General features: G+C 38.1%; 1 protein-coding gene across 1 annotated transcript in view; it reads left to right on the top strand.

Moving 5' to 3' along the window:
* The window catches only part of KCNQ5 (potassium voltage-gated channel subfamily Q member 5), a 289,773-nt gene that overhangs the window by 23,510 nt on the left and 247,400 nt on the right, over positions 1-18,863 (top strand). The gene's annotated exons all lie outside the window — the stretch shown is intronic.

Below are 18,863 nucleotides of genomic sequence, written 5' to 3'. Positions count from 1 at the left end.
AAGCCCACTGAGCAGAGATATCCACAAGTTTGGTAGCTGGGAGTTAGGAGATCTTAACATGCTTCCACAGACTTTGAAATTCAATAGTTTAGGAAAGATTCTGCACATAATATTTCCTCCAATTAAATTCATAATTAGAAAATATTTGGAATTTTTACCTTCTTATTAAAAAAAAATAAAAAATGTGTGTGGGAATTATTTTGCCCAGTTCAGATCTTGAATATTTTGTACTTTAAATAAATGTTTTGATTGACATGAAAATATGTAACATACTGGAAAAAAACTGAGCCAGACCATTTTCATAGTTTCTATGTTTGGTATCTGGGGAAAGTTCCCCATGGAGTTTCTTGATGCTCCTTGACACCTGCTACCCAAAGTTTCACCATGAAAAAAAAAATTCCTGATACCCTGTGACATAATTCTTCTCATTCTTCTTCTGATGGTCCTCACTCTCTGCATGAGTAGGGGCAATGGGCATGGCTGACAACTCTAGGTTGCATATTTTTTTAAAGTTAAGGTTAGCAACTAGTGCTAGATATCACCGATGATACCTAGTCTTGTTTCAGACTGCCATGTGGACTGCACAGGTTAATTTTTATAACATGCTGAGCAGGCACAACATATTGAAATGCAGTGGGAGTTAGTTTTTGAGGCCCCTGAAGTTCCTGGAAGTGCCAGTCAAATGTGAAGCAAAACCTTGTTGGGCTTGGCAGGAAGTGGGATTGTGGTGAGCCCGCTTATCAGCAGACCTATATTTCTGTTGCAGTGTGTACTGCAATTTTAATGTAGTTGCCACACATTTTGTAAAGGTACTTGGCAGCCAAACAGCTTCATGTTTATTGACCAGTTCCAAGGTAATACTGGTTACCCTGTTCTCCAGGCCCTGTTTCTTGGTCGTAAAGTCAGCAATTAATAAAAAGCAAGACATGCTGGGTGAGTGGAGAATTGGTGTGATTTTAATTAACAGGTAGCTCCATGAGTAACAGAATTAATAAAACTTGGAATTACATTTCTGGATTAATTTCCTGTTTTGGTGCGTTAATATGATCAGAACTCAATCTCAGGCATTTTCTTCAGTGTTGGCATTCAGAAGGTTTATCTCCTGTGCATTTCTTGTGTAGTGAGAGCTGTGTAATGTGCTATGTCTTTTCTATGGCAAGTAGTTTCTTTCACCTGCCGGCTCACTTATTTTCATTAAATATGTAAGAAGGTGACGTTTTTGTGAATTCCCCCCTCTGTCAGGTCTGATCGAGATCTGCTACCATGTTGAAACTGACTTGTGTTGAGGGAGGCTGGGGCAGGCAAGCATGCACACAAGCAGCCTGATTGCATAAGTCTTGTTTCCATAAGAATCCAGCTGCAATCCCATTGCTAGCTCAGTCTGTTACTCAAGAGGACTAAGCTGACTGCATTCCCAGGAGCATACAGTAACAGTTCAAGTTTACATGGCATTTTTTGAGAACACGCTTGGTTTGTCCAAGTAAGGACAGCTGACTCAAAGGAGTGGTGATGGCAGTACCAGTTTTCTTGTACCATAAATATACGTTGTGCTTTGCAAGGAAAAGATGAGTATCAAAGGTTAACCTAAATGAAATGCAAATCACAACATATTCATATTGGCTTGTCACTTAGGTTTCACTTCAGGTTCTCATTCACTTTCCACTGTGAATGAAAACAACATTCCTGTTGAATGAGAGTTTTCCTGGAAAGACAAATGTTAGGTACCCCCACCCATCTTCCTGCTGCTTAATCCCTGTGGACATAAAAGGGTGATGAATATGAAGATGAGAAATCACACCCTTTTCCCTTTACCAGCCTGGAGAAGTGTTGATGTTAAGCAATGATAGTGCTTTGTGCAGAGTTGCCAACATTTAGAAGTGTTATCCAAAGAAAACTCTCTAAATAAACTGGGTGCCCACTGGACTGCAAGGAGTGAATAAACAGAGAGAGGTTGCCAAGAAAGTGGAGTACAGGGCACAGCTTGGACATGGCCAGATTTATGGGGTGGATGAAGGAGCCATTGGGGAAGGGGCTTTGAACCTTCAAAAGCTTCCAGAAATGTTCTTACTCCTCACGGAACTGATATAGCCCTACTGTGGGAAATACATTAAATTAGATTGCAAAAAATACTTGAGACTGTATGGAGAAAAAATAAAAACAAAAAAACACTGAAAAGCAATAACTCAACTCAGCTTGTATTTTGTACAGTAAAAGCAAAAGAATAGTTGAAAGTTTTTCTCTTCTGCCCCTTAGTCTTTCACAGCAAAAACATTAACATCCTACATTTTCATTACTGAATAGCATCTTCTTTGTATTGATTTTGAAAATGAGGCTTTATTAGTCTTGAATAGAGACTTTCACTAGGGTAGCCATTCTGTAGAGTACCAGTTTAGTTATCAGTTTGAACTCTGCTGAATAATCGGTTTTGCTAGTAAATGATTTTAGTTTTAAATCAGCATATTTTAATATGGAGCATTTAGAGTGACTGCTGGTCTTCACTACATACAGAAAATGCAATAGTCTACTTCAGCAGAATAACAGGTAATAGTATCTTTCAATTAAATTTTCAGCAAGGCTATGCACATTGTTGTTAATCAGTGCTGATCATTCACAATTAGATATTGGTGGCAAAGAAGATTCCCACCAAAGCAAGTTTGTTTTTTATTTCATGGCTTTCAGGAAAAAGTTTTTTTGTTTTTGTTTTTGTTTTTTTTTTTTATAAACTCTTGTTTCCTACTGCTGATTTGTAACTCTGAGAAATGCATCTTTTCTAGTTTTTTTTTTTTTTTTAATTATTAGTATTTTTAATTATTTTTCCCCAGCTTTAGCTCCAGCAGCTTCAAAACAAAACTCTCAGTTTGTCTGTACAAAACTAGTGACAATATTACAAAAATACATACAAAAGCAGTGAATGGGGTTAAAAATACTGGTCTCAAATAAAAGGCACACATCAGTAATCCTGATGGACCAAATGCCTTAGAAACAGCATACTTAATGTTAGGTACACAGTCTAGCTGATTAGGAGAAATGAAGAGATTAGGTGTATGTGAGCATTTAGAGGATATTTGTATAGAAAGATTCAGATCTAAACTTGGCAGGTAACTTAAACATAAGACTTGGCTGAGATAATATAGATACCTGTAGTTAAAAAGCTGCAATATTTTGCTCCATTACACCCTGTTCCCTGTACATTTGAATTCAATCGCATCTCCGTGTGCTGAATGTTGTGGAGACAAGCAATATGATAAGGCATGTAAGATAATGTTCCTCTTCTGAGTTCCTATTTGAATGTCACCAATTCAATGGCTAAAAATTGTGTCAAATGAATTAGATGATACCTATTTTTGGACATGTGTCTACAACACAAAAATCTCCATTTTACTTGCCATTAATTGACAGGATGTTCTTGGCAGAGAGGTTACAAACTGAAGTTATTGGGAAACTGAAATGCTATTTTTTTCAAGAAGAGGTCATGGAATGGTTTGGATGGAGGGGAGGACCTTGGAAAGAGGGTGGTTATATGGGTTTTGGTTGGCTTTTGTGTGTTTTTCCCCCAATATAGAAAGAACATTGTTGTCTGTCTGAAACGAAAAAGAAAAACAAGCAACTAAGAACCAATGCCTGGCATTCCTTTTTATTCTGCATATACTTTCCTTGTCTTTTTTTTTATAAGAGAATATTGGCATTTTAACAAGCTTGTTAGTAGCATTTTAAGAATACTGAAGAAAACAAATCAATGAGAGAGCACACATTGTTCAATCAAGAATTATTTGCTAGATACTGATGATTTTTGAAGTACAAAAACAGTTTCTGAAAAACGTAAGTTTAATGCCAAAACTTTATCGGCAGTAAATGTGCAAGAAGTTAAAGTCTGCATCCCTTTTAGGTCTCTAAGATTTGTAGAGTTGTAAACATTCTCGCAAAATTGCAGAATGCCAACAGAATTCTATTAAAATATTATTATAAAGTTCTTTATAAAAACTTTTTTTCCTATTTTTGTTTTTATTGGCTCTCTATAGGATATGGGTTCATAACCCAGTCATAATCAGTTCCACTCTGAAATTAGAAATGGGAATGAAGCCACTTTTCCACAAGTTAGACAGTAAAGGCTGTTTCTGTGCCAGCAAAAATTCAACTAATAGTGGTTCTTCCTAAGAAATGAAGTACAAGAGGTGATGTGTAAAAATGGTTTTCTTGATTAAATGTGGTAAGAAAAATCATTGAAGATATGTTGTGAATGAATGCAATTCATTCCTATCTAGATCTGTAAATTTAAAAATGAACATTTTGGCCATTTATTTTAAAAAGTTTTAAATATTTTAAGCATGTGCCAATATAATTTATATTGTCAGTTAATATTTTATATGCTTATATCCGTAGAAGTTTCCAGTGATTATTTAAAGTTTCTGGACTTCTAAAGCAATTTAACCTGAAAACAAATGCAAAGAATTGTGAAGCAGCTGTTAATTATTTCTTAGAATCCCACTTTTTTTTTCTTCTTAGAATAAAATTCTGGAATTTAGAGGAGTTGGAAAACCAGAAGAAGAACAGAATTATCTTAATATAAACATAATATTATGGTTATGCCTAATTTGTTAAAATAGATTGTATTTGCATGTTCAGTTTCCTTGTGTAGGCAATATGGACAGAAATACTCCATTCCTATCGTGTTGTAGAGTGATATGAAATTTGAAATGAATGATTTTATTTTAGTTGTAATACATGCTGAAAATGAAAGACGAAGTGTGATTACTGTATGAATTTGTGTGCATTGTGGAGCTTGTGTGTGTGCTGTGTGGCCTTTCTAGAAGGTTTTTCACAAGTTTGTCACCTGAACATGCAGATTATTGAGGAAGGGTGTTGGTGGTACTCTAAACTGGGACATTGTTCTCTCTTGGTCACCTTGGAGCTTCCCTGGCAGCAAGAAACCGTCAAAGGAGTCAAGGGCCTGGGTTGGCAGTCTGTACGGAGTAAAGATTGAAGGAAATTGTTCCTGTCTCCAGAGAGATACCTGAAGTTGAGGTGTGTCTCAGCAAGCCAGTGTGCTGAGGGGCCCAAAAGCAAACTCCAGCAAAAGGACTGAAAATGAACTTCCTGATGTTGAAAGTCTTGAAATTTCCACTTCAGAAGGATAATTGCTGTGGGATCCTGGAGAAGAAGAGTTATCCAGATTTTCGCATATGACATTTAATGCTGTAGATAAAAGAAACCATTTTCTATTAGCAATCTCAAGGTAAATCAGTTGTTAAAAGACTAGTGCATTTTGAACTAAATTTTTAGCTCGATTACATATGCTGAAATACTTGTAATCCTTACATTTTTGGTGTCTGCAAAGTGTATTCCAGAATCAAAAACACTGTTTAGTTAGAATCTATTTTATGGCATGTTCTTCAGTGAGGATTATGGACATACGATTTACAGTTTGTAAATACGCAAAAATGAACACTGCTGCATAGTGCTTGGACATAATTTATGTATTTCGTGGTCATAGATCCAGTCAGATGAAAACATATTCATTCAAAGAAAGTTGTGTTGCCAGTTAATAGTTCATATATACTAACAAAAAATAAAGTTAGATGATGTCAGAGGAAAAAATGTGCTCCATGGCACACTGTATTTTGCAATAAACAAGGTACAGTCACATTGGGTGTATGACAGATTTTTGGTATTATTTCTGTTGGCTATGCTGGTCTTTTGGCAACCTTGATCAAAGAATTCATGTCAGAATAGTCAGCATAATCCCAGAAGCAGAAATGGGCTGTAAGTCTTTACTAAATAATGACTAAAACCATTTAAACAAGGTTTGAACTGAGGTTACAGATCTAGCTTGAAGCTCCAAGCTCACCAAATGTGGAAAAACAAGGAAGAGTGCCAGTTTGATTAAAAATATGATGCATGTTGCAATAATAGCAGTTATATATCAAGTAACCAGAACAGTGGATATTTGAGACACCAGATATATGCTATTGATAGACCTGCTGAATTCAGACAAAGTTGTTCATTGAAAAGCAGCAGATAGTTGTGTACAGAAGCAGAGTGGTGGTGTGTGGGGTGGTTTCCATTGGTTTAATTGGCTTCTTTACCCACAGAAAGTGTTGAATTGAGTTTCATGGTGCAGCATGATGTCCCTTACCTTCCTGGCTTGCTGGTGGGAGCTCTACCTGCTACATCTCCTAACCAGGTGCATTTCATGATAAAGTTACTGAAGACCGTAAAGCTATTTTCTATGTTCACTTAGTAACATTTGAGACCTTTTTGAGTATTTCATCTTGTCTAATTTTTGTCATGGTGAAAGTTTTCATATGTTCCAGACATGCTTTGTCTTTTGAAAGGTGTTGTACACACCTTGTACCAAATACACTACAGCTGTTTTCTTGCTCATAAGGCAAGCAGGGTACTGAGTTTCATATTTCTCAACAGGGACCACATTGAGTATAACCATTTATTTTAACGCTCATTCCAATCTGCAACCCTGGATTTCGCTACCTGTTTGTTCTTTTCCTCCTCCCTATTTTCTTTTGTATGTCCACCAAGGACATTTCTTTTTCTTCTTAGTGACTCCCATCTTTTTCTTTCCATCTTATTTTCCATCTTATTTCCATCTTATTTGGCATTAGTAGACAGCACTTGGGTACTTTGCATGTTATTTGGTGCTGTCAGTGCCAGTGATGACAATTTTTCTAAGTTTCACATGGCTGGCAAGAGACTTTCAGTGTGGGTTTTATGGGTGTCCACTGAACCCCAACCAACTGCTGCAGGAATATCTGAGAATCAGGGAAGAAATCAGAGGTGGACACTTAAAATGGGTGTGTATGGAGAAAGTTACTTTGGAGTTACAGTGGGAGCTCCACGCATTTAACATAATTTTGATGACTGGCAACAAGTTTTGAGCAGAGTGAAGGAGCCCACACTGAGGAAAAGCTGATGTGAGCCACAGCCTAAACATAGCCACACCAGAACATAGATCTCCTCCATGCAAAAAGTGGGCTTAAAGCCTTGTTTTGGAATGGTTACGTGTTGGGAGCTGCAACATGCCTAACAGTCCATTTATATTCTTTGGAAAGACAACAGCATAACTCACTACTACCTTGATGATGAGCAGACAAAGCACATAGAAAGTGTTGCTAGAGAACCATGTAAAGGTCAGGCAAACTCTGTTGATGGCCAAGAAACAGAGATGGTTGCTTTCAGGGACCATGGTGACTGCTTATCCTCCCCCATCCCGTTGGTGCTACATGCCTGAGTTAGCACTTCTCCAAAGCTCTTAAGGGGAATGGAGCTTGGAGATAGATAACAGGAAATGGCTCCTGTTGATGTAAGGGAGATGTTAGCGCTGTGAGCAGGGCAACCAATGCTGTAGCTCTGACTGCATGTTTGTGCAGCCACCTCAAACCCCATCTTAAAAATAAAACAAGGGCTTTGAAATAAAGTAGTCATCCCACTGATGTGTTTAGTGTCTACTAGATTTGAACAATACTCTGTTCTGAAGTAGGCAAATGAATTTAAAGCAGACACTCCTGTGTTTTTTGTTTCTTCAGTATCACTGAAAAAAAAAACGAAAAAAAAAAAAAACACCACTCTTTAAAATAAGGCAACTGTCATTGATACAATATGTGTAAAATGTTGGGGTGTTTAGAAAAGGAAGTGAGAGGCATGTGTGTCATCTGTGCAGGAGGAGCTGGGAGCTGTGTGGTCCCAGCTGTGCTTGAATGTGCTCAGCCTGGTGCTCCTCATCTTTGCTCTTGGCTTCAGCCATCAGGTGTCAAGGCAGCATCCCAGTATTGGGCTTTCAGCATATTTCTGAGATAATTAAAGATGTGGACTACCAAAAGCCATCACCATGCATTCACCATGTGTTTCAGGACAACTAAATGCTAGTTTAGTTCTCTGAGGTGTTATCCCCCTTTAGTCCTAGCAGATCACATCATACAGAGTAGAATATTAAAAAGAGTCAATCTCGTGAGAAATTAAAACAGAAATTTCCATTATTTTTCGTGTAGTTGGGAGGAACATCCAGCCAACTGGCATGCTGGCATCATCTAAGGTGGATACAAATATCCAGTTTTCACATCATGGAAAATCACATTGTTCCATAAAGAGGCCATACATAATGAAAGAAAACAAATAACAATGCACACACTTTTCATGTCCTGGGAAGAAACAGCAAGCTGAATTGTATAAATGTTAATCATGTCATTTACCCCATGCCAAAAGGTTTTTGGAGGCCATGGTGATTAGGACTATGAAAGAACACATTCAAATTACAGTGGAATTTATAAACTGACGTTAATGAAAAATTAGTGCTACCTGTCACATAAATATATGCCATGATGAATGCAGATTGCAAAGTTGGAAAAATATTTTGCTTTAGAGAACAGCTTTTTATAATAATAGACAGTGAGGCCAATATAATATACTAAAGATAAATAGCTTCTAACCGAAAACTTTGTTTCCCTTGTTTCCCATACCCTTAACGTCACAGTGAAAAAATGTTTTCCCTCATTTTAATACTCTTTCCAGCTTGATTACATTTACAAAAAGAAGCCAAATTATTAAGATATTAGTTCTTTTAGAAGGTGGAAGATTAGGTTAAACAAGCAAAAGGCATTAATTCAAATTTTGATGAGGATTCTTGAAACTGTTGATGTAGAATGCCTAGGTGTTCCCCACATTTTTAAGATTATTTTAGAGTTTGAAATGGTCTCCTTTAAAAATGAGGATTGTGTTTTATAATTTATACCCCCTTTTTAAAAAGAAAAATAAAGCTAGGTGCTTGTTAAATCACTTTTGGTTAATCTTGATTACCTTTCCACCAGTATGCCACCAATGGCATTTCCTGCAGAATACCAAAAATACAGATTCAAAACCATAAGTATTGGGAAAACTAGTATTTTGCTATCCTTCTGCCCTTGATTTAGCTCTGGGTCAGTGTAAAACAGAGCAAATGTTTCTGTAAGCAAGTACAGTACAACAAAATATTTCTGGATCTATGGATAATCTTCCAGGTCTTTTAGGGATGAGTGGTGGATCTGTATTTGTAGTCTGCACTTCTATGTGGAGAGTTTTGCTTCTTCACTGATGATGTGACTATTTTAAAATGCACATGGTCAGTTTTAAAAGTTAGATGTTCAATATATTCTTTTTGTCATTTCTTTCCTCTTGGATTTGAAAGGTACCATTAAATTACTTATTTCTGTAGCTTAGCAAGGTGTGTTTGAAAGTCTTTGCCATTAAAGGCTGATCTGAGAGCTATTTCATGACAAGGCACTGTCTTAATCAGTGAGGAGTACAAAAGTACCACTGCTATCCAGTAATTAAGGTTTTTAAACATCAGTAGATGATGGTTTTGCATATCACTGGAGCTAGACGTTTTCAAATTGAGAGGACTGGCACTGGAATTAAAGCTTCAGAGCTGATTTCTGCCCAAAGGCTGTACATAATTCATAATCTACAAATATGAATTAATTAAATTAAAAGAACATTACCTACATGTACAAATGATACAGATTTAAAACCAACTGTAAGTAACCAGAGGTGTGAAACTCTAGTCTGTCTTTTTATCCTGCTCAGTCAGTTTGCCTTGCTTCTTAATTTGGCAGCTTTGTTGCCTGGTATATTCTACAGCATGGAAACAAAACCAGAATAAATCCCTGGTCTAGGAATCCAGGCAGTCCAATTTTCTTCTGTTTTTCCTGTTTATCTTGTCACTTAGGTCTTACCCTGTGTTTGACAGGGGTGTTATTTTTCTGGTTGTCCCACACCTTGCCCTATGTTTCTGCTAAAGCAAAGGGCAGAATGCATTTTTTTTTTCCCCTCGGTTATTAGGATAACAAAGTATTGCACATTATGAAACCTGAGCAATCATTTACTGTAGCTGGTACAGTACTGTGCAGTTTCTTAAGGACCAGAAAAAAACATAACATTTACAACTATGGAGCTATGGGAATATTTTCCTTTTGATCGGGGTGACTTCCTAGCCTGGACACGTGCTTGCAAAGCACATCCTTTTGCACGGCATGAATTCACTCCAAACACAACAGCAGCCTCCAAACAGAGCAGAATTTCCCCTGGAAGCAGCAGTCCCCCAGACAGTAGCAAACTATCTCCCCTGCTTCCTGTAAGTGATAGCTTGCTGTTTGTATCCCCAATACGAGGGATATCAGAACTTGGCTTTACCAGCATTGGCTCCATCCCTTCTCCTCTGTGACTCTCAGTGCTGTTTTCTACCTCCTGTAATGAAATCCCTTTCTTGCCCCCATAATTTGTGTGCCCAGCTTTCACAGGACTGTTCTCCATGGAAACCCATGGAAAAGCTCCTGAAACAGCTGAGGAAATGTGTTAAGAATTGTTTTGTGTCTCTGGGCTTTTGGTGAAGTTGTTCTTTTATGCTTGTTGCATGTATGCAGTCAGGGCCTAATTAAACTCTGCATTCTTCCACTGTTTTTTTCCCATTTTTGATATTTAAAAATAAACCAGAACTAAATGCTGACATTTAAGTTCTTGGTCAGCTATGCAGCTGGAGAGTAAGTGCTGTGTTTATTTGCAAAGGAAGTTGAAAAAAGAGTTGTGGAAACAAGACTCCTTGCAAAGTTTTGCTGTATTGCATTTCCCTAAATGACAGGCAGCAAGATGTAGGTAGCCAGAAAGTATGTACAGATTTCAAACATTTTGAGGATGACATTTCAAAAAGAAAAAAAAAAAAATACAAACTTGACACTGGAGACAAGGACGTGACACTTGTCTAGCTTTGTCATCTGGGATTGATGAGTTGAAATCAACATGTTACTGCCTGCAACTTGCAAAGAAAGTTAACCATCTGCACCCTCTTGTTCCTCCAGATTTCATCTGGAACATACAGGACATAATGGGAAGACTAGAGAGAATTCAGGTTGTTTAAGATTTTTATTTGCTAAGCAAACTTTAGGCATCACATGGACAAGGTTTTGTTTCAGCAGCAATCCAAACCCAGTTTGAAAAATAATACTAAGAATTGGCACAGAAATACTATTCAAGTACAGTATAATTGTCAGAGATAGGATATGTTTGCTGGTTTAGGAAAAAAAAAAAAAAAAAAAAAAAAAAAAAAACATGAATGAAAGCTTGTTTCAATTTGTTATTAATGCATGAGCTACATCGTGTTGGTTTTGTTTTCTGTTTTTTGTTTGTTTTTTTTCATTATGCAACCTGTATTAAGCACTTTGTTAGAAAAGACTTTTTACTGCTAATGATTCAAACTGTGTTCATACTGGTTCATACATGAATTTCTACCCAAATCAGTGAATAGGGTGGGAGTAAGGATTCTTCTGTGAGCTTGGCTTTGCAGAATTGAGCTCTCATCTTTCTTGAGCTTTCACTGCTGTGGTTTCCTTGTGGTGCATGTTCATCTTTGTCTTCATTATTGATGAGTATACATATATGCTGTCTTTTTGGGGCTGCTGCAGAAAGAACATTAATATTTGGTCATTCAGGGAAGGTAAGCAGTCTGAGGTTCCTAAAAATGCAGTTATAATTCAAAATGAGATAAATGATGTAGTTAAACAAAAGGTACCTCTTTGATGTCATGCTGGTACAGCACATCTGCAATTGCAGTGCTACTTGGAAAACTTTGCTGAGAGATAGGTAGGAGTAAGTGGAAAGCTTAGAAAGAGTGGTTCAAAAGCTTAAGCTTTCTGTGCAATATACTCGGAAAAACGGGAAAAGCTGAGTGGGTTGAGATTTTTTTTCTTTGCCAAAAAACACTTCTCACATATATGATGTGGCAAACCTATGAGAAAGATGTTTGTGCCATTTTGTATTTTATGCTTTTTCCTTTATAATTATTTATTTTCATTTTCTTTTTTAGCAGAAATACCCAGAGTGGGGGAAGACATAAATGTTCTCAGGACTGACTATGCCTGTGAGCTGTGATAATGTGCATACAGTCCTGAACAATTTGTTGTTTCTGTGTTCAAAAATGATGAATTTCACATGTGAGTTATTCTACATGTGGCTCTGTTGTAATGCAGCAGAAACTTAAGGGCAACAAATGCTGTTTCTCCTCTCTAACTATAACCTATAGTTAGAGAACTGAGAGAACTGATATAATTGCTTGCACTTAGATTTGACTGATGTTTCTCATCCATGTCTCAAGGATGACATATGTGTATTCATATTTTTTAGATGTGGGCCACACTAGCAGAGATTTTTTTTCTAGACACGTTTCACCTGAATTATATTGAAAATAGTCAATTAAAACATTCACACAGAAGTTTTGGGTTACTTTTAGCTACCAAAAATAAATGAAAACAAGTAACCAGGAGAGAAGCTGTCTAAGTTGCTTTAGAGGAGAGGTTTGCAGCTGTAGATGGGTCTGGCCATTGTGGCAGGCCATGCAAATACCTGCTGGCATTTGATCAAATTGAAAGCCTTTTAAAAGGAAATTGAAGAGAAGCTTGGTAATAAGTGTGGCTGGTTAATTCTGTCAGGCTGATGACCCTGGGATGCTCCAGCTGGCGTAGGGAGTTGGGAGTGACCCCAAACCTGGTGATCTCTGATGAATCATAACTGACATCATTTTAGCTGTTTTGTGAACCACAAGTCACCTCAGAGGTGCCACTCACACAGCCCAGAAAAAAACTCAGGCATCCCAAAGAGGTCTGCTTTGGTCGCATGGCTGGATGCAAGCTGGGCTTAGAGGAGCAGCTGCTCCTGCTGTGTGGAGACCTCATGTCACCTCTGTGTTGGCACCAGTTGATGGCTGACCTTGGGCTAAACTGCTGTGGAAGCCAGCATGAGTCCCCAGGGAAGGGAAATTCAGTGATCACCTCTAATGCGAGCCCTCCCTTCCCTGTGGCTGCTGACAGGAGCATTGCTGCCGCAGCTGGCTCCCGGTCCACCCAGGGAAGCACCTTCCTGGCTCCAGCTGAGAGGAGCTGGCATGGTTTGGACAACTGCAGGCTCCAGGAGCATTGGGAAAGGATCCAAGAAGGATGTACCTGCTAGGTGTCTCTTCCCCCTAGACCTTTTTTGAAGGTACTCCTGCCTTTCCATAGCCCAGAGCTCAGGAGCAGCTTGCCTGTAATGTTCACCCTTGGAATTCTCTCACTAAAATTTACTTGTGTTTTCAAAATTGCCAAAGGTGGCTAATTATTCCAGAGACAGCTGGCAAAAAGGGGCTAACCAAGCCATTGACGTTGATATTGCGTTACAGTAACAGTGATGCCGATGGTATTTGCACATGTCTGCCTTGGCTCGGTTTCTTAATTAATTTATTGTGCAATGGCGTTATGAGGTTGGCTAGGTTTCTTTCCCTTTCCTGAACTTCCTCTGACATGAGAGCTCTTTCCTTCACGTTTCTTAGGGTAAGATATTGCTTTTCCTTCAAATCCTGAGTCAGTACCAGGGTCCTGGCTGATGTATTTAGCTGGGTTGTGAGCCTCTGCCTTTCCTCCCCTGGGTACTTGTGACGCATGACACCAGCCTTCTTGAAACAAACTAATTTAACAAAATCATTCAATGACTTAAGCAAAGAATTTTAAAACAATGAGCATACATTGTGCATATATACCTCCAATCTCAATTAGACCATGCCCTAATCAAGATAAATTGTTTTTTTCTCTTTATTTATGGGAATGAGACTGACTAAGGTTTTCTTCTTTCCAGCAAAACCTAGATGCTTCCAGGAACACGGGGCTGCTTTATTTCATTCTATCTCATGCTGCTCAAACTGATTTCTGTTTGCCATGCCAGCAAGATAATGGCAATAAGGAGCCTTGTGCAGCCACTACATGATGAGAGGCTAAGGATTCATCATTTTGATGCTAGTGGAGTAGGCTTGCCGCCTCTTTCACCAGGCAGGGGAACTAGCTGCTCTGTGGTCATACACTGATTTGGTGATGGATCCAGATGCAGTATTAATAATTGCTAAAGGGAATAATAGGCTGGTGCACGTCATGGAAGTTTATGGAGTTTTGGAAAAGGCACATCTAACAGCTTTATCTAAGGTGGTTTGGGAGTATATTTGATTGCTTGGGATATGTGAGGAAAGCTGTCCAATGCTGAGCAGTGCAGCCGAAGGGTTATCAACCATTTTATTTTTTTTTCCCTCCGGCCTTGCTTGCTGGCATGCAGAAAAGAAATCTGAGGTGTGGTGAATTATGGTAGTCCTCATTCTTACATTACTGAAGAAGAGGGAAATCTGTTCTTTTGAGGTAGTGTATCTCTCCTCTCATACTTTTTCTCATTTCACCATTTACACTTGCCAAAAAGAAAGAATATGACAGTAGAGTTGGGAGCAAATTGGGTCACTGTGGCTGTATTTGCAGCATATTGGGTAGTTAATGGATAAGAGTGGATTCAAATTACCTCCTTTACAGCTGCCTCCTGTCTTGATTCTCATTTCCCTTAGCTTTTTCATCACCCTTCCCTTCCCTTCCCTTCCCTTCCCTTCCCTTCCCTTCCCTTCCCTTCCCTTCCCTTCCCTTCCCTTCCCTTCCCTTCCCTTCCCTTCCCTTCCCTTCCCTTCCCTTCCCTTCCCTTCCCTTCCCTTCCCTTCCCTTCCCTTCCCTTCCCTTCCCTTCCCTTCCCTTCCCTTCCCTTCCCTTCCCTTCCCTTCCCTTCCCTTCCCTTCCCTTCCCTTCCCTTCCCTTCCCTTCCCTTCCCTTCCCTTCCCTTCCCTTCCCTTCCCTTCCCTTCCCTTCCCCTTCCCCTTCCCCTTCCCCTTCCCCTTCCCCTTCCCCTTCCCCTTCCCCTTCCCCTTCCCCTTCCCCTTCCCCTTCCCCTTCCCTTTCTTTTTCTTTCCTTTAGATATCTACTTCTTATATCAATAGTTACACATGACTGAATGTACACCTTGTCCAAAGAAATCATCTGGGTTACATTGGTACCGTGAAGTTATGGTACCTATATTTTTATAATTTGGAGAACTTTCCTCTTCTGAAGGCACCTGTAAGAGTTCTCATCCTTTCTGCTCTTCATACAGGAAAGTAACTTCTTTTACTAGACAAGGATTAACAACATTGTATACCCTTATGGCTAGTTTTACACAACAGTTAATTCTTAAAAACTTTGACCCTTATTAATACATGCATGCCATAAATTGCAAGGACGGCACAGTTAAGATTCTGAACTAAGATTAGCCAAGAACATTTTGAACAAAGAGGATCCCAAAGAAATGCGACTCCTACAGTCAGCTTATGTTTTCAGAAACATACTGTAACTGTAAGAACATTGGCATACTTGTAAAATTTGAGGTTAATAATGTTTGTAGAACTTTGTATTGCTTTGCATCAGTTGCTGAGCTTGAGCACACAAACATTATTATAAAAAAAAGTGTTTGTTTTTTTTATGCTCCAGGGAATTTTATGAAAATCTTCTGTTTACACATGCAAATTGAATTTCTTTCTCATGCACACATGAAATATGACCTGGTCATTGCATCCTTTTGTTGCATATCGTCAATGTCTAAATGTGCTTGAAGGGTAGATGTTTTCAGAAGAGATACATATTGTTTTTAAACAACTCAACGGTAGATTTCAGTGTGAAATATTGCTGTTTCTCAGTTTTTACAACCAAAGCGTTCAGTCTAAAAATAAAATTGCTGGCAAATACTTAACTACAATAGCATAAGGAAGTGTCTCCAGAATAAATAAATAAAACAGCCTTTAGCTGAAGCATTGGAGTAAAATGAATGTGGAATTCATCTGGGGAGCCTCATGTTTGGAAGGTGGTATGCTATGGCTGGGTTGTCCAATTTATCAAGACTGAACATTTTGCTGAGCGCTGCTTGTAACTGCTCTGGAAACCCTTATGATTCCACATTTTCCACTGCACAGAGGCCATTAAAATTAAATTGCTTGGAAAAACAGTAGCCCCTAAACTATGGTGGTATTATCACCTAAATGAGCACTAGTAAGGAATTTTAATTTTGTAAACAAATTAATAATTTTTGAAACAAAACTGAAAACTCTAAAATACTTTATGTACTAGGATATCTCTGAGTAACCATGACGACAGTCTGGGCTTCATGTTCATTTGCTGTGTCTGAGCATGTACAATTTTTTCTTAAATGAAAAAAGGAGTTTGAGGGTGTAATATACAGGCCCTAGGAAAAAATAATGATTCTCTAAAGTGAGAGTAGAGGTGTGTTACTGTAGGTATATTCCTATGCCTATCAACCAAGCTATTTGTTTTTTCTTTTCCTCTACATGTCATAACTATTTCTTACTCAGTGTTATACTCCACTAAAAAAATACAGAATATGTTTTCCCTATAAGTAGATATTAAATCTCTGAAGACCAGGTTAACAGCAGTGTCGGTGCATACTTTTAATTAAAAAACTGATGTTGGTGGCAGAAGGAACCAAATAAAACATCCCAGTCAGCTGTGCAGACTTCTGAGATGTGATACGGGATCTACAGCAGACATGCATTCTGTCTGGCAGCATAAAGTCATAAAGCATAAGAATCAGTAAATTCAATCCCATAAAACTATTGTTTTGTGGTCCTACAGCGTGAGAAGCCTTTCGCCATTTTGGCATACTCTGCATAATAAATCTCCAGCTCTGGCTGGCAAATTATCAAAACTGATGTCCTACAAGTTGAAAAATTCACCGGATTATTCCTTTACTATGATGTGAACTTTTTCCATTACTAATAAATTAAGCATTAAAATCAAAACAACTCTAAGTACACTGTCCAATCTGGAGTACACATTTCTTTTCAGGCAAGCAGCAGTAATACTTTTTTTTTTTTTTCATTTTTTTTGTCTTTCTCCCTTTCCATGTCCAAGTAGGGAGGAATCAAAGAAAAAAAAAAAAAAGACTACAGTGAAGTAACGAAGACTGTGTGCTCATGATAATATTTTATTTTAAGTATTTTAAGGATTTACTGTCACATAGAACAAGAAAATTTCTACTTAGAGTAAGTGCTACAGATACATAGGTATGGTCATATAGCAAAAGGTATGAGTTTTATATCTCAAACTTCATACTTCAAGCTTCGTTCTTCAACACAAATCTCAGCTACAAGTACTTTAACAGGAAATGGGATTTGTTCCAGTATTTATCCACCAGGAGCTTAAAGGTATAACTATCACTGGTCAAATGTTGATTTATTTCTTTTTTAATGCTGTAAGTTAATTACAGTTTCTACTTATTTTTTAGGTATTGGTTTGCTTCTGTAATTTTTCACTTCTTCCATATAATACTCCCATTGTGTATCTACATATTTATTAATCATGCTACCTGTGATATTTCATGAAGTTCAAAGTTGAATTTTTTTTTTTTTTTTTTTTTTTTTTTTTTTGGTGGGCTCCCTAACTATGGCATTAAATACTGTTTTTGGGGAAGCTGAAGCATGCTATATCCTCCCTGAGTCATCTAGCCACAGAGTTATGGCACAGGTGGGGCACTATCACTGTGTTATCCTTATTTTATAGATCTAATCTTCTATTGTCCCAAGCATTTTTGTTTTAAAAGTGTCCAGAAATAGACAGCGTTGGGATGTTTTTGTTGCTCAGCTTTGAACTGTTAAAATTTTATTTCTTTCTCTAAGTGAAGAGCCACAAAGATTTTTTCCAGTTGACCCCAAAGATACAGCCATCAACTGAAATCAGTGTGAGACTGAAGCTGTATAGGGTCTGTTCCTCTTCAGTTTCAGCTCATCATTTCCAATTGTAAATTGTCTGCATGAATAGTATGTTTGCACTCATTGTTCTGTGTCATTTTTTTAGTGACCATCTTGTTTTTGTGGCCTGACTGCTTAGCACAAAGAATTTAAATGAAGTGTACTAACCCACAACAAAATACAATATGCATGCTTTTTTAATATTTGCAATGACAGAAGCACTTTGTTCTACTTCTGGAAGGTATCCTGAAAAAATGGATATTAATAAATGGATCAGAGTCTTGAGAGAGGTCCAATTTCATCCAAACAAATTGGCAATAATAACTATTAATGCCATATTTATATCATACTAACTCTAATTAGGCCCTGCTGCATTATTTGATATATGCCTGCAATAATAGAAAATACAACAGTATTTCCGCTGCCTCTCATTTCCCAGCAATGCTGACAGTTATGTGTGTTTACCCCAGTCCTGAGGTCTGGGGTAAATAGAGCAGTTTCGTTGTGGCCGTGTGTCGGTCACGTAACCTGCATTTCAGCATCAGCTTAGGATTTGAGGTGAGTCTGGGTTAGACGGTTACATATTTCTGAGATGTTTCTAATCAGTTTTACTCTGGACCTTAATTGAGAGGGCTGGGAATCTGTTGTCCTGTCCGTAGGTGTTGAGGAAGGGGGTTACAGCTGCCAGCTCTTTGGTTGCTCTCAGGGCATTTGCCATTTGCTACGTTTCTTCAGTGTGGCCTTTGGCCTTTGGCTTCCAGAAGCAATTAGAAAATGAGCAATATCCTCCCAACCCCTTTCTTCTTAGCACAACATGCAGTGAGGGGGTCTGTCCTGTAGCCATATGGTAATCCTGGTTAAGTCTTAATAGGCAGGCTATCTAAATATAATTGTTATAATTGAATTAGAGCAGACTTATTACAAACTTATAAACAGGATAAGCTTGTCCAGCAGAACTGAACAAGCATTATTGTTCCCCCTAGCTAGATTTTTATCACTGATAGGTACTATATGTCCTCCTAGGTTACATATTTGGGAAGGGTGATAATTACTGCCATATCTGTCAGCAGTGTTGCAGTGCTTTGATAAAGGCTAGTCTGCTCACAATCAAGTGACTAAGGAGTTGTTTTTGGCTTTGTTTATGCCAGGGGGAGGGGGGGAAGACATTTTTTGAGTGAGATCGTAGTTGGAGTCTGTGGAGCAAAAAGGATGAATAGTTTCTTGGAATTGTAACTTGGAAAGAAATTAGCAGAAAGAGTA

Source organism: Anas acuta, chromosome 3, assembly GCF_963932015.1.
Source record: "Anas acuta chromosome 3, bAnaAcu1.1, whole genome shotgun sequence".
Taxonomy (NCBI): domain Eukaryota; kingdom Metazoa; phylum Chordata; class Aves; order Anseriformes; family Anatidae; genus Anas; species Anas acuta.
This window is presented reverse-complemented; position numbering and strand designations above follow the sequence as displayed.